At 43.6% G+C, this 16957-nt stretch overlaps 1 protein-coding gene across 1 annotated transcript in view; it reads right to left on the bottom strand.

The window, feature by feature from the left end:
* The window catches only part of sema3ab (sema domain, immunoglobulin domain (Ig), short basic domain, secreted, (semaphorin) 3Ab), a 500953-nt gene extending 487008 nt beyond the window's left edge, over positions 1-13945 (bottom strand). The window contains exon 1 of the mRNA XM_068059617.1: positions 13906-13945. The gene's annotated coding sequence lies outside the window, so the exon portion shown is untranslated. The remainder of the gene's footprint in view (positions 1-13905) is intronic.
* Between the last annotated feature and the right edge of the window lie 3012 nt (positions 13946-16957).

The following is a 16957-nucleotide window of genomic DNA, read 5'->3' as shown; positions in this document are numbered from 1 at the left end:
TAAAGGACGTTCCACAATTGGATGTGTCTGTGCTTGTAACTCTGCGCTGGAATTGCCTCCTTGATACAGAAGGACTGATATCCTTTAAAAACTAGAGTAAAAAAAGCTACCAAAGAACTAGAATAAAAAACTAAAATAAAAAATATCTAAATGACGCCACAATAAAGTGCTCATAAAACAGATATTGTGAGGGTATGTTTAGAAGTGTTCTCTTAATTAAGCAGCCTAGATGAAGGACAAACAGGCTAAACTGAAAAGAGGAGAATGTGGATTATCAACATTAGTAAAGTCACAGTTTACTTATTGTATTTTAAATAATATTTGCGTTAATATTGTGCTTCATCACATTAAAATGGCTCAAGCGTCTATAGAATATATTACTTCTGAAGTGTGGTGATAGTGGTTATGTAGGTAAATATAGCAGCTGTACCACATCAACAACACATCACAAAACAACATTGAAATAAGTGACCGGTTAATCTGCTTTTTACAACATTGGCTGAGGGAGACACATTGGCCTTGACACCAAGAAAATTCCCTACAGTCAAAAGTGGACTGTCCAGGTTAATAATGGAATAACCATCTATCCACAAGCAGTAGCACTATCTCCTTCATGGGTTGGGAGACGTCTTGGGCTGAATTTTACAAAACCTCAGGTCGTTCTGCCACCGGGACCGAAAGCAGGTCTCGATTAAGCAACTGCTGCTGGGATAGCTGTCCAATTGAGGTTGGTGGCCATCACCACTGGAGTTGGTTGGGGGGAGGTCCTCCATGGTCCATGCAGTGACCATCAGGGAAAGCCCCTACCACCGGGAATTCACTGGGAGGCTGTCACAGTTCACTTGGCAGCCTCTCCACACGGTGGTGGCCCACCCTGACACTGGTAAAATGCCAGCAGGGACAAAAAATGGCCATTAGCCAATTAATTGGTTTAGTTTGCTGCTCATCTCCAGTCAACAGGCAACCAAGCTGCTGCAGTTCCCGCCTTCCGAAATATTCTGTGGCGGTGGGAAGATGCTGGGCTTTCCACCCAACACCTTCCACCACCATTTTACAATCCCTCACGCCTCCCAGCCTGTCTCCAGAGGGCTGACAAAATTCAATCACTTATCTCACAGCCATTCATTGCATAATCTGAGATTTTCAATTCCTTTAGTGATCACTCATATTATGAAGAAAGCGATCATTACTTTCTCAAAATTGCCATTTTAAATAAGAATTCGGCCAGATTTAAAAGATGACAAGATTTTAATCAGTAACAGACACAAATGTCTGCTAAGTGTTCAGAACCATATGTTACCCTGTGATGGTGAAATCTAACTTGTAACATTGCACCTCCAGAATAAGTGTTTCTGCCTTATCCACTACCTTCTGTGTAATACTCTATACTTATGTCTGTAGTTTTCTTTTACAGCTTCAAACATCATTTTGTTTCCTACGGAAAACACTTCTATTTATAAATGGCACAAAATATCAGAACTAAAGCAAATCTTCACAAAATGACAAGTGCATTTAGTTTTCATGAAGCATGAAACATTCTTTTGCTCGATAGCTTCTTTTTCAGACTCTTTCAAAGGGCTGTTCTCATTTCCTGTCATGTCAGCAAAGAGAGAAGGTCCTGATCTTATCTGGGAGATGTACTGGGAGCTGGGTGGGGTGGTGGGGTCCGATATCATTTGGGAAATCCAAAGTGTGTTAAGCCTGTCTGTCAGTGCTTTTTTTTAATGCAGCCACTTTATTATCATTTACTTTGGGGTTTGGTGTACAATGAGTGGGAGCAGGCATGATGAGGGCACGCATGATGTGATTGAACTGTAATATTTAAAGGGACAATGCAATGATGCAATTTGAAAATGTTGCAGTTCAAGTGAAGAGCAATATGAGGAATGGCTGCATCCAATTTCAGTGCTGTCTCACTGAACGTGCTGCCGGGATCTCTGCAGAGATGGAAGATGATAATATTTTCCAGCAATGGGAGGAAGAAACTTGTGGCAGAGACCAGAAGGCCTGGTTGGAGTTGCTGAGGACCTGAGCAGCAGGAGGTGAAGCCATTCTCCTGGATTCGGTGCAGGAAATGCTTTAGTGACCTAACAAGGAAAGGTGAGTACAGTCGCACTTCACCTACTTCCTGCTGTGTGCATCACCCCACCCTCTCACCCTCCCTTCTCAAGCTACTCCAGCACATCACTCCTCACACCCACTTACCTTGCAGGTACACCCATCTTTCACTGCCTATACACTTCTTTAGATCCCCATCTATCCATCCAGCACTCTCACACACCCTCATCCTTGTACAATGTCATCTCTCCCTCGTAGTCACACTCACCAAATGCACTGCCTCCATCAGGTGAATACATTCCATTGCACTCACTCATACATCTTTTCTTTCCCTCCTTGCAGGAGAAGAGAACACAGAACATCAGGAGGAAGCAGAAAACCAGAGATGACCCTCCAACCATCTTGCAACTTACAAGTGCAGAGGAGGAGGACCTAGAGATGAGTCAGAGAGTCATTTATGGCACAGTGGAGTCTCGGTGTGCCTGGCCGTTGGATATGGGGAGATGAGAAGCTCCCAGCTACCTAGTCATGGAATTAAATATCAGACAGTCACATGTTTTACAGTACTCAGTCATGTTGTCTTGATGTCAACAGTGAGTGAAATATGACCATCTTCATAATGAGAAGTTGCAACATTCTAACATTTTTACCTAACCAGAACTTATTTATGTCTTTTATCTTCCACAGGACCTTCAGACATGCAGCAGGAGTTGATGGAGATTGCAGATGATGAGTCCTCAGAGGATCTCAATCATTCTGAAGGTGCATAGTCACAGGACTCATGCAGACCATGCACCAGCTCAGGTTCTCACACTTCATAGCACCAATTAGACAGATAGTTGGGTTGTTACCTGGTGAGTCACACTTCACAAGTGAGCAAGAGCAGATGGCAGTGTTAGGGAGAGCTGTAGAGAGTCTGCAATGGAGGACATAGCCGTCGGCAAGCTCTGCTCAGCTGGACACAGATGCTGCATCACAGGGGTCAGTGATGAAGAGGATGTGTAATGTGCTGACAGGCCTTCCAAATACACTGACCATGATTACAGGGAGAATGGAGGAGTCTGCCTCAAGCATGAGTGGGTTGAAGTCTTCTTCCATGGACAGATTGGCCAACTGCATGGAATATCAAACATGGGAATCACACAAGTGCATGCAAACCTTGAGCAGACTGTGAATGCCACCTTAAATAGGATGACCCAGAGGCCTTGCCTTTTCAGTGCCTCACTGATCTGCAGCAAAGTGTTCTCCAGCACAGTGACATAAGGTCATAGAGTCGTACAGCATAGAAACAGGCCCTTCGGCCCATCGCGTCCATGCCAACCATAATGCCTATCTATACTAATCCCACCTGCCTGTATTAATTCCATATCCCTCTATGCCTTGCTCATTCAAGTACCTGTCCAGATGCCTCTTAAAAGTTGCTACTGTTCCTGCCTCCACCACCTCCTCTGGCAGCTCATTCCAGATACCCGCTATTCTTTGTGTGAAAAATTTACCCCTTTGATCCCCTTTAAACCTCCTCCCTCTCACCTTAAATCTATGCCCTCTAGTTTTAGTCACCCCTACCATGGGAAACAGACTCTGGCTATCTACCCTATCTATGCCTCTCATAATTTTATATACCTCTATCATGTCCCCTGTCAGCCTCCTTCGCTCGAGGGAAAACAGACCCAGCCTATCCAATCTCTCTTTATAACTCAAGCCCTCCAAACCAGGCAACATCCTTGTGAATCTTTTCTGCACCCTCTCTAGCTTAATCACATCTTTCCTGTAGTGCAGGGACCAGAACTGCACACAGTACTCCAAATGCAGCCTAACCAACGTTATGTACAACTGCAATGTGACGCCCCAACTCTTGTACTCAATGCCTCGACTGATGAAGGCAAGCATGCCATATGCCTTCTTCACCACCCTGTCTACCTGTGTTGCCACTTTCAGGGAACTATGTACTTGCACCCCAAGGTCTCTCTGCTCAACAACACTCCCCAGGGCCCTGTCATTCACAGTCTATGTCCTGCCCTGGTTTAACTTCCCAAAATGCATCACTTCGCATTTGTCTGCATTAAATTCCATTTGCCAATCCCTTGCCCACTTTCCCAGTTGATCTATATCCTGTTGTAACCTTAGACAACCTTCTTCACTGTCCACTATACCACCAATTTTGGTGCTATCTGCAAACTTACTAATCATGTCCCCTACATTCACATCCAAGTCATTAATATATATGACAAACAACAGAGGACCCAGCACCAATCTCTGCGGCACACCACTGGTCACCGGCCTCCAATTTGAAAAACAACCCTCCACTACCACCCTTTGCCTCCTATCACTAAGCCAATTTTGTATCCAATTGGCTAGCTCACCCTGGATCCCATGTGTTCGAACCTTCTGGACCAGCCTACCATGTGGGACCTTGTCAAAGGCCTTGCTAAAGTCCATGTAGACAACGTCCATTGTCCTGCTCTCGTCAATCCTCTTGGTCACCTCCTCGAAAAACTCAATCAAATTTGTGAGACATGATTTCCCACGCACAAAGCCATGCTGACTATCCCTAATCAGACCTTGCCTTTCAAAATGCATATAAATCCTGTCCCTCAGAATTCCTTAAAAATAACTTTCCCACCACTGATGTAAAGCGCACCCGCCTGTAGTTCCCTGGCTTATCCCTGCTGCCCTTCTTAAATAAAGGCACAATATTAGCTATCCTCCAGTCTTCCGGTACCTCACCCGTGGCTAACGATGATACAAAAATCTCTGTCAGGGCCCCAGCAATCTCCTCCCTTGCTTCCCAGAGCATCCTAGGATACACCTGGTCAGGCCCTGGGGATTTATCCATCTTAATGCACTTCAAAACCTCCAACATCTCCTCCTTTGTAATGTTGATATGCTCCAGGATATCGCTGTTCCCTCCCTTGAACTCATTAGCTTCCATGACCTTCTCCACGGTAAATACAGATGAGAAATATTCATTTTAGACCTCACCCATTTCCCACTGATATCAGTGAAGTTCAGATGGCTCTGAGAGTGCAGCACACTACAACCATTCTGGTGACCCTGGCTGGTGCATCCTAAAGAACAAAGAACAAAGAACAGTACAGCACAGGAACAGGCCATTCGGCCCTCCAAGCCTACGCCGATCTTGATGCCTGCCTAAACTAACACCTTTTGCACTTCCGGGGCCCATATCCCTCTATTCCCTTCCTATGCATATTTTTGTCAAGATGTCGCTTAAACGTCGCTATCGTATCTGCTTCCACCACCTCCCCCGGCAACAAGTTCCAGGCACTCACCACCCTCTGTGTAAAAAACTTGTCTCACACATCCCCTCTCAACTTTGCCCCACGCACCTTAAACCTATGTCCCCTAGTAACTGACTCTTCCACCCTGGGAAAAAGCTTCTGACTATCCACTCTGTCCATGCCGCTCATAACTTTGTAAACCTCTATCATGTCACCTCTCCACCTCCGTCGTTCCAGTGAAAACAATCCGAGTTTTTCCAACCTCTCCTCATAGCTAATGCCCTCCAGACCAGGCTGGTATACCTCCTCTGTACCCTCTCCAAAGCCTCCACGTCCTTCTGGTAGTGTGGCGACCAGAATTGCACGCAATATTCTAAGTGTGGCCTAACTAAGGTTCTGTACAGCTGCAACATGACTTGCCAATTTTTATACTCTATGCCCCGACCGATGAAGGCAAGCATGCCATATGCCTTTTTGACTACCTTATCCACCTGCGTTGCCACTTTCAGTGACCTGTGGACCTGTACGCCCAGATCTCTCTGCCTGTCAATACTCCTAAGGGTTCTGCCATTTACTGTATACCTCCCACCTGCATTAGACCTTCCAAAATGCATTATCTCACATTTGTCCGGATTAAACTCCATCTGCCATTTCTCCGCCCAAGTCTCCAACCGATCTATATCCTGCTGTATCCTCTGACAATCCACATCACTATCCGCAACTCCCCCAACCTTTGTGTCGTCCGCAACCTTACTAATCAGACCAGCTACATTTTGGCTCCAGAGCGTTCCAGGCACCTGAAGCACACCTTTAAAATGCCAATGGCTAAGTCGAAGACACTTTTGGCATTGATTTTAATGTTCTTACATGTCATTCCTCAGGCCTCTGAGAGGTGTCATCAGCTACTTTTCAAATGAATATCCCTTGACTCCGGTTGGTTAACTGTCAACTCTGCTTCCATGTGTGAAAACATCGGGAAGGGCGGACTGCCGCAGGATTAAAGCATCGTGGCAGCTCCCTGGAAATCTTGTGCACACCTGCAGAAAAATCTCTTTGTGGTTGTACACCAGCTTCACATTGCTGGAGTGGAAGCCCTTAAAGTTGATCAATACTCTTGGTTGATCTGGGCTACCCGGATTGTCACGTGTGCAGTCGATGATGTCTTGTGCCTTTGGGAAGCCAGCTAGAGAAGGAAACCCAAGTGCCCGCTCATTCTAACTGGCATGAATGCAGGCAAAGCTCATGTAATTACCAGCCCTAGCAAACGAGCCATCAGTCACCTGTTATATGCATTTGTGAGCATCCGACTGGCAGTTCCTGTAATCATCTCCAGCAGAAAGCGGGTGCTGATTTGGACAGCTACTGGTAACGAGTGGCCACTCGGTCCAGCTACTCTCACTTGAACAGATGGAAAGTGTCGGCCACAACCGGAGCCTCCTGAGATACTGGTGTTCCTACACGTCAGGAAACTGATCCTCTGTCTGTAGAGTCTGGGTCGGGTATGGCTTCCTGCAAGTTGCACCTGCCTGCTGATCCCCTCTCCCCTGTTCCCCTCTCCCATGATCCCCTCTCCCTGATCCCCTCTCCCCTGATCCCCTCTCACTGATCCCCTCTCCCCTGCTCCCCTCTCCCCTGATCCCCTCTCCCCTGCTTACCCTCTCCCCTGCTCCCCTCTCACTGATCCCCTCTCCCCTGCTCCCCTCTCCCCTGATCCCCTCTCCCCTGCTACCCTCCCCCCTGCTCCCCTCTCCCATGATCCCCTCTCCCCTATCCCCTCTTCCCTGCACCCTTCTCCCCTGCTGTTCCCCTCTCCCCTGCTCCCCTCTCCCTGATACCCTCCCCCCTGATCCCCTCTCCCCTGTTCCCCTCTCCCCTGCTCTCCTCTCCCTGATCCCCTCCCCCTGATCCCCTCTTCCCTCCCCCCTGTCCCCCTCTCCCTTGTGCATCTACGGTCTGTGAGTATCACGCTGCTGCTGTTGCTGGTGCTGGCCATCTTGATCCTCAACTGAGGTCCAATCTAAAGCACCCATCCTGATCTGATAGGTCACAGCTCCAAACTGTAGAAAATAATCTGTCCACAAAAGTACTGAGAAGAAACTCTTTCCCACTAGCAGGTAAGCAAGCAGCTGCGATAACTTCGTAAGTCGTGCCATATTTCCACATAGTGGCATATGAGGTTGATTGGCTCCTCAGTTTCCAATGTGTTCTTGTTTTGCTTTCACTGAGTTTTTTATGCACTCATGGGATGTGAGTGTCGCTGGTTAGGCCAACATTTGTTCCCCATCCTTAATTGCCCTTGAGAAGGTGGTAGTGAGCCGCCTTCTTGAACAGCTGCAGTCCTTGGGGTGTAGGGACATCCATAGTGCTGTTAGGAAGGGATTTCCAGGGCAAGACAGTAAAGGAATGGTGATATAGTTCCAAGTCAGGATGGTGTGTGACTTGGAGGGGAACTTGCAGGTGCTGAAGTAACCATGCATTTGCTGCCCTTATCCTTCTTGACAAGTTGCTGTAGTGCATCTTGTAGTTACGAAGATAGGAAGATAGGAACAGGAGTAGGCCATTCAGCCCCTCGAGCCTGTCCCGTAATTCAATGAGATCATGGCTGACCTGCGGCCTAACTCCATATACCTGCCTTTGGCCCATATCCCTTCATACCTTTGCTTAACAAAAATCTATCTATCTCAGATTTAAAATTAACAACTGTTCTAGCTTCAACTGCTGTTTGTGGGAGAGAGTTCCAAACCTCTACCACCCTTTGCGTGAAGAAGTGCTTCCTAACATCTCTCCTGAACGGTTTGGTCCTAATTTTTAGACTAAGCCCCCTAGTTTGAGAATCTCCAACCAGTGGAAATAGTTTATCTTTATCTAGCCTGTCTTTTCCTGTTAATATCTTGAAGACTTCAATCAGATCACCCCTTAACCTTCTAAATTCTAGCGAAAACAGGCCTAATTTGTGTAATCTCTCCTCGTAACTTAACCCCTGTAGTCCAGGTATCATTCTTGTAAACCTACATTGCACTCCCTCCAAGGCCAATATATCCTTCCGAAAATGTGGTGCCCAGAACTGCTCACAGTACTCCACGTGGGGTCTAACCAGGGTTTTGTACAGCTATAGCATAACCTCTGTGTCTTTATACTCCAATCCTCTAGATATAACGGCTAGCATTCCATTAGCCTTTTTGATTATTTTCTGCACTTGCTCGGGGCATTTTGAAGATCTAAAGATGGTACACACTGCTGCCACAGTCCACCAGTGGTGGAGGGAGTTAATGTTTAACTTGGTGGATGGAGTGCCGATCAAGTGGGCTGCTTTGTCCTGGATGGTGTCGAGCTTCTTGAGAGTGTTTGGAGCTGCACCTATCCAGGCAAGTGGAGAGTATTCCATCACACTCCTGACTTGTGGCTTGTAGATGGTGAACAGGCTTTGGGGAGTCAGGAGGTGAGTTACCACAGAATTCCCAGCCTCTGACCTGTTCGTGTAGCCATAGTATTTATATAGTTGTTCCAGTATTTATATAGCTGGTCAATAGGAACTCCCAGGGTGTTGATGGTGGGAATTCAGCGATGGTAATGCCATTGAATGTCAAGGGGAGACAGTGAGATTCTCTTCTGTTGGAGATGGTCATTGCCTGGCCATGTGGTGAGTTTCTGGAAGTCTGGAAAACCCCTAGAATTCACGTTAAGCTGGAAAGTCTGTGTCAATTGAGCAATTAACATATTGAAATTGACAACCCGCCTATCCCAAGGCAGTTGCTCGCACGCAGCCGAATGTGCTCCAGTCAAAATTGGAAGTTGGCGGGTTTGAGCTGATTTCCTACTGTCAATTAGATCATTTGCACCCCCACCAACCACACCCAAACCCATGCACTCCTTCATGTTAAAACTCCTCCCATGATACAGCAACTTAAAAATTCCTAGTAGGAACCTCACTTCAAATTACTGAACAAGTAGCAAAAATCTGCCATACTGTACTATAGAAAGACAGTATTTGGCAATATATCAATGTCTTACAGCTGAAGTACCTTTATCTGTAGTCAGCTTGATAAATAGTAACCCTATCACTACAGCAATCCAAATCATTATTACAACAACAACTTATATTTATATAGGGCCTTTAACGCAATAAAACATCCCAAGCAGCATCAGCAGTGCTGTTGCTGCAAGCCCGCCATTGTCATCAGAGATGATTTTCTTGGGCCGGAGTTCCCATCAAGGTGGGCACCACACCCCTGCCTCCGGAACCCGCTGAAAGGTATCAGGGTTTACTATGCAGTGGCAAAATGCTCGCAAAGGTGGGAAATAGCTCTTAATTGGCCACTTAAATAGTTCAATTGGCTGCTTGGTGCGTGGCCAAGCCACTGGGCTTCTCACTGCTGGCAATATGGCTGCGGGAAGACATCAGAGTCCCCTTCCACTGCCTCCCCCCGCTATTTTGCCAGCCCACCCACCTCCTAGCTCATCACCAATAGGCTGGGAATATTCAGGCCAGGCTGTCTTTTACCTCAAGATGTCCCAAAGTGCTTTACAGCCAATGGAGCATTTTTGAAGTGTAGTCAGTATTGTAATGTAATTAATTTTAAACACCTTCAGACTGGAGTGAACAGCCATTAAATTGGCCTTGTGCCTACAAGGTCCTTTTGGGGAAAACTCACGTTATTGGGTTGGCCAATAAGGAGAGTAGAAATGACAACAATGTCACAAAAATGAACCAAAAAATGACAGGAATAAATGTTGCAAAGAGCATGAAAATAATGTCGGTATCCTTTTGTTCTGGACTCCAGGAACATGAAGTCATCACTAACATTATCTGAGAGGAAGCTGTTGAAATTCATTAGATTATATATAGGGTGATTTTCCCTTTAAATAGATGCTGCATTGAAAGTTCCCACAATGTGACGTTGTGCACACAGGGAATACATTTACATTGTTTAATTAATGAAGGGAACGTGTGCTGCTTCTGACATTACAGACATGATACTGCTGCTATTCCTAATCCACAAATGCACCAGCAATGTGTAAAGTTCGGTATTAATTATCATCATTTATCTTATGTTAACTGCCTTAGCCTTTTGAGCACTTGCTTTGTTTCAATGGTGCTTCATGTCTGTGCCTCCTATCGCCCAACACTGCGAAAATATTTATGTTAATATTCATGGCAAAGAGTTCGGAAAGCTACACTGAGATTAGTAACAGGCAAAATGCAAGAAATTAAAACAAAATGATGAAAGATATCCAGTAAATTCTGAATTGTATGAAATAAGTTTGGTATTTAATGAGCCATCAACCCAAACCATGACTGATGAACTACATCACAATTTTAATTCACTTTGTTTTCAGAATAATCTGAATTTGGGCCTTTAAATTGAGCATGGAATTTCAGCACACAAGTGCCAACATGCTTACACAAACTTTCTCTCAGAGGACATATTAATCCTTCTGTCTTAAACAGCTTAATGCCTCCATTGAAGTTACAGAGTCAAGAATTTGAGTCAAATACATTAGCATTCATACGCTAGTGTGCCACAGGAAAATTCAGGGCACAGGCTTTGTATTTCGTGTTGAAACACTCCTTTTGACACTCAAAGCATTAAGTCATAAATACTTCATTTCTCTAAGTATTATTGGGTTTTACTGATTTAACTGCAGTAAATGCTTTGCAGCCTCAGCTATTTTATTATCTTTCATTTAGAAACTCAGAAACATTAGCAATTTGCATAAAGTAATCTATCTTTTATCCAGTAAAAATGAAATACAATTAAAGGGAGCTTTAAATGGTAGTTTTTTTGTTAGTCAATACCAATGCTGTATGATTGTGATCATAATCGTGAAAGATGATGTTTTGTTTTAATATAAGTATGTCTTCGGAGCCCCTGTAACTTTACTGGTACACATCACAGAACATGACAAGGAAACAAAAGCAGTTTTACTGTAAAATCCTCTTTTCCTCTTAACACATGTACAGCTATGTTATAATAGACTGCTGCATTGCTGAGTGCATGTATGTGACTGGAAGAAGATCACCAATGGCCATGCCTGCCTACAAACTCCTAGAACTGTACACTCGATTTACAGTGCATTGTGCACATTTTTAGATGGAGTAAACTTTACTTCCTTGAAACAAACAGATTTCTATTTAAATATTAATCAGAACAATATTGCTTTTTACAATGGCTGGGGATTAAGTTGAAGAGAGGTACTTCCATTAATCCTATCAAACTTGTTGTTTCTGAAAACAATGGAATCAAAAATGCTTATTTAAAACTTTCTCCTGTCAGTCACTGACTCATACCATCCTATGATTCCTCATATGCTAGCAGTCAGCAAATGGCTGTTCTTTATGGCTGATGCTTGATAGTGAATATCACCAGGTTATATGGTCATGGAGCACATCACTTTCTTTTTTCATCCTAATCCCACACTCTGCACTTCCTAGTGTGAATTTGAACCTGGGTTAATTTTTCTCCTCTGCCAATTTCATGGACATTATGGCCAATTTTAATTTCACCACCATCAGCAGTGCAGGAGCACTTTCACCATGTGATTCCGATGACAAATATGGACGTTTAAATCGTTGTGAATCACTGCTCATTCTCTAATCTTAATAATGATTGTAAGCTTCCTTTCCCCATTAATTGGATATTTCTAATTGATGCAACACTGTCAGGTAGTCTGTAGCTCATCACAATTACCATGAAATGGGGTTATCTTTGACTTGTGGAACTCCACAGTACAGTCAAAGACTTTGCCCCTGTGTATTACAAAGTGTGTGGTGATTGGGGGTCATTCCATCTGTTCGAATTTCTCATACACTTTTTGAGCATGTCACTTGCTCTGAAGCCCATAGTTGCATGCTCACCTGAATGACAAAGCATTTGAAATATCTAGGAATAATTCTGCAAGTTTACAATTAATTTCTCCTCCATGCAACCATCCTGATATGATTGGCATGTTGCAGCTGCCAATGGTGGTGAACTGCTACACCAAAATGTCATTAATCGCTGTCTTTACCCCCTCACCTTGACTGACACTATGGTTGAACCTTTAAACAATGCATAGGTTGGCAGGATAAAAAAAAAACCTGCTCAAAAGCCTATGGATTAAAATTGGAACAGACAAACTGTCAGTTTATTAGCTGCTTTAAAAGTGCTGCAATTGCAGATACTCTCTTTTCCCAATAAATCACCACTGAAGAATTGCCCAAGAACCAATCTGCAGATCAATACCTTCTATTCTCAATCGTGTTCTTGTAACCTGACACTTCCTTAATTAAACTTTCAAAGTTGCCTTTTCTTTCTCCAGCAGGCTATTTCATTCAGAACATGTACCCACATTTCCCAATTAAATCATTGATTCTGCACTAATATGGTTACAGTCCTTCCATATATCTTTGGAATTATTCCAAATATACCACTTGCAACATCTTTAGTTCAAAGGCTACTAAGTGCACTTTGCAGAAGCTCCACCAAATATGGTTCATAAGGTTATATCTAAGGAAATACAAATATAGCAAAAGAAGTCACTAACAATTTCTGTGAAACAACAAGCTGGACTAGATCACCAAATCTCATGCACATTGCAATGGAATCAATTGCCGTTTCATTTAAAAACATTTAACCAGAATCAAACTATTTGTGTTCCGTTGAAAAATATCCACAAATATTTATTTTAAATGATTTATTATATTTTAAAATTGCTGTCACCTAGTATTTTGGAATGATTCTAGCCACCTTGCTGATGGATGCTGAATTAATACTTTATTCAAAGATATTCCTAGGTGATGATTTAACCGAACACTCTCCCCTCAATGCATTGGAATTCTATTGCTGCAAACTGATGGTAGAGAGGGAGTGGGGAACTACATAGCTCACAATACTAATCTTTTTATTATCATTTATAATAAACTGTTACATAATTACTGTTGTATTGGCTTATGTTCCTGCGATATGTCAAGTGTCCAGAGTTATCTTATCTTAGGGAGCACTGGAAATCTTTTCAAAATATGACTGCATGACTATGGGAATTGGTAACACTGAATATCAGAAATTAAATCAGGAATATATACAAAAGCACAGCACATTTCTTCCATTAGAGTATACCAAGCAAGACTGATGTGATTTCATTCATCTGGTGGACAAAATTCCATTGTAGCATTCAAAGAATAACTGCACAGTCTGAAATATCGAGTAGAATGTTTGAAAAAATTCCTACAACATTCCAAGTATTGCACTTGCATTGACTGTACAATAAACTGAATGAATTCACACCTTCATTTGTTTTCTTATCTGTTCCAAAAAACGAGGAGCATAAATTGTAAAACATAAAATACTATGTTCAACACAAGGGAAAAGCAGACTATCATCTGGAAAGCAGGCACATCTCATTCAGTTATCTTTCCGATGATGCAAGAATTTAGTAGCCATGGTCAGTAATCTATTTTTTAATGATTCTTACAGATTACAATGAGACACAAACTGCACGTTCAGCCAGAGGGGGAGGCGAATGACATTCGCTTACACAATATATAATTCCAGGACAAATGCTTAAGGATTTCCTTGGTGCAAGCAGTTGTAATTAATTCCACATTACTTAAAAAGACATTTCTACTCACAGTACGTGGTTAGAGTCTGTCAGTCTGTTTCTTTCGACGCAGTTCTTTCTATTGGACTACAGTACCTCCACTGAGTTCCAAGTAGCTCACAAACGGACTGGTCTGATATTGCTGAGCCACCCCAGAAGGTTTGATGACTCTTGAATGCAGTTTGTATTGTTAGTTTGACGAGCCATCACACAAAGTGCTGCACTCCAGCCCAAGTGCAGCATGTGTTAGCCAACCCCCAGGGCTGTACCATTTCACCTACACCTGGGTGAATCTATCACGCCATACTCCTGTTAGAGAGTTTGTGCTCCGTGACCCAACAAGCCTGCCGCTGTCACACTTGGTTCCTATTAAAAAGCCTCACGGTGGATTGTATGAGTAATTATGTGCGGAGGTAGTCTGGCTGGCAGATGTGAATAAGCTTCAGTGGAGCAGAGCATGCAGTGCAGATGGGCTGTGCAGGGCACAAACAACACTTACCAAAGGCGTGATTAAAACAACAGCCCCAATCTCCGTCTGTGGGGAAAAGGGGATCAGCCAATGAAACTCACTGACGGTACACTGGGAAAGGTATGGGGTTGCAACAATGCAGTCATCAAGAAGGAAATGAACTTAAATGGGAAATAGAGAGTGAGGAAGGAAGCTGCTGGCGATAGGACAGGAATTCTTCAGTTAAATGCTAATTATTCTGCCAACTCACTCTCAAGATGATGATAGGATTAATTTCCTCAATGTGTAAACTACAAAAAATAGAGGAACCTTTTTTTTTATCAACGTCTGTGACTGAAATATCTACATTTACAGCACTTGGAACAAAGGTTCACTTCGTTTAATTTCTCTGACCACTTCTAGTAACTTTTACACAGCAATGTATCTCGTGCAGGACAGGGCTGTGTGGGGGAGGGGGGGACGGCTGTTCAATTACTAGTGACAGTAATTGATTAGAACTGAATTAACTGCTGATGAGCTCACAGTCACTTTATAATGGTGCTAGTGCTGTAATCAGTCTCCTACTCATATTTAGGGCAATTTGACCCTTCTTTGAAAATTAGAAATGACAGCACAATCACTGACACATGCACATACCACAGATCGGAATATAATTTATACCACACAGGGTGACTTGCTTTCCCTGTGGTATATTATTCACTTTTCATGGAAATGGTATTACAATTGAGCACAGGCAATGCTGTGGAAAATTAAAAAAAACAATTTCACAGGACAGTCACTTAAACCAGTCTGCAATCTGTCCATCCGAAAAGCCCCACTTCAAATTAAAGTTTACATTTCTAATACTGGATTAGTTAACCTGCCCAGTTTGGTCATGGTATAACACATTCAGCCCATCAGGCATATGCTAGCTCTTTGCTATAATTATCCAATTAATCCATTTCCCCCTGTTCATTCCCATAGCCCTGTAAATCTTTTCTCTTCAAGTATTTATCCAATTGCCTTTTGAAAGTTACTGTTGGGCTGGATTTTACTGGGCCCTGCGTTGGGCTCCATGACAGGGGGGGGGGGTGCGGATTTGCCCGGTGGTGGCGAGGATCTGTGGCGGCACCCCCGCTGCTGGGCCAAGGGTCCTCAACTTCTATATTTAAATCAATAAAATTAATTCATTTAAATATACTTACCGCCAATCTTCCAGTCACGCTCCGATCTTCAGCTCGGCACGCCCGCAACTTCAATTCGCCGCCTGGGGAAAGCCGGCGTAACACTGGTGGGGAGGGGGGATGAGTTAAAATTTTCAGTGCGGCGGGGAGGAAACGGGATCAAATATATGTGCTAGGCGTAGGGGATGGTGAGAAGGGGTGAACTTTAAACTTTGTGCATTTTGAGGGGGGAAAGGTCAGATTTAAAAGGTAAGTGTTTTGGGGGGACATGCAAATAGTTAATGTAATTGTTATTGGGGGGGTAGGAAAAGGGGCGTTAGAATTTTATTTGATAAATTTTGGGAGGGGTGTATCTTTAAAAATTTAAATATTCTGGCAGGGATGGCTGCCCTTTAAAAATGTGCCAGCCCCTGCGCACAGGCAGCTGACGCCAATGCCGGTGACAGACAGCCGTCCCCTCCACGTGATTGGTGAGGTGGGGGTGGGGTCAGGCCGTCCCGGCTATTTAAATGTACCATTGTGTGGGAGATCGCAGTGGCTCTGTGGCATGCGACCCGCATGTGCAGGCCATAATTTTTTGAGCTCGCCACCAAGAGCAGCAGCAGACTCTTAAAATCCAGCCCATTGAACCTGTTTCCACCGCCCTTTCAGGCAGCACATTCCAGGTCACAACAATTCATTGTGTAAAAAAAAGTTCCTCATGTCGCCTCTGGTTCTTTTGTCAATCACCTTAAACCTGCGTCCTCTGTTTTTATTATTCTTACATGGGATGTGGGCATCACTGGCAAGGCCAACATTTGTTGCCATCCCTAATTGCCCTTGAACAGATTGGCTTGCTAGGCCATTTCAGAGGGCATTTAAGAGTCAACCACATTGCTGTGGGTCTGGAGCCACATGTAGGCCAGACCAGGTAAGGATGGCTGATTTCCTTTCCTAAAGGACATTATTGAATCAGACTGGTTTTTATGACAATTGATGATAGTTTCATGGCATCATTACTAAGACTAGCTTTTAATTCCAGATTTTTATTAATTAATTAAATTTAAACTCCACTAGCTGTTGTGGTGGGATTTGAACCCATGTCCCCAGGGCCAGTGGAAACAATTTCTCCTTATTTACTTTATCAAAACCCTTCATGATTTTGAACACCTCTGTCAACTCTCAACTTTACTGCTCTAAGGAGAACAACCCAACTTCTCCAGTCTCTCCAAGTAACTGAAGTCTCTCATCTGAGTATTTCTAGCATTTTTTGTTTTTAGAATAATTTCCTGCTTTTGTACTCTAGTCCTCTTTTAATAAAGCTAAGGATGCCATATGCGTTTTAAACAGTCTTCTCCACCTGCCCTGCCATCTTTAAGGATTTGTATACATACACCTCCAAGTCTCTCTGTTCCTGCACCCCCTTTATAATTATACCATTTGTTCATATTGCCTCTTCTCATTCTTCCTAC

Source organism: Heterodontus francisci, chromosome 27, assembly GCF_036365525.1.
Source record: "Heterodontus francisci isolate sHetFra1 chromosome 27, sHetFra1.hap1, whole genome shotgun sequence".
Taxonomy (NCBI): domain Eukaryota; kingdom Metazoa; phylum Chordata; class Chondrichthyes; order Heterodontiformes; family Heterodontidae; genus Heterodontus; species Heterodontus francisci.
The sequence above is the reverse complement of the archived record's forward strand: the minus strand, read 5'-3'. Positions and strand labels throughout refer to the sequence as shown.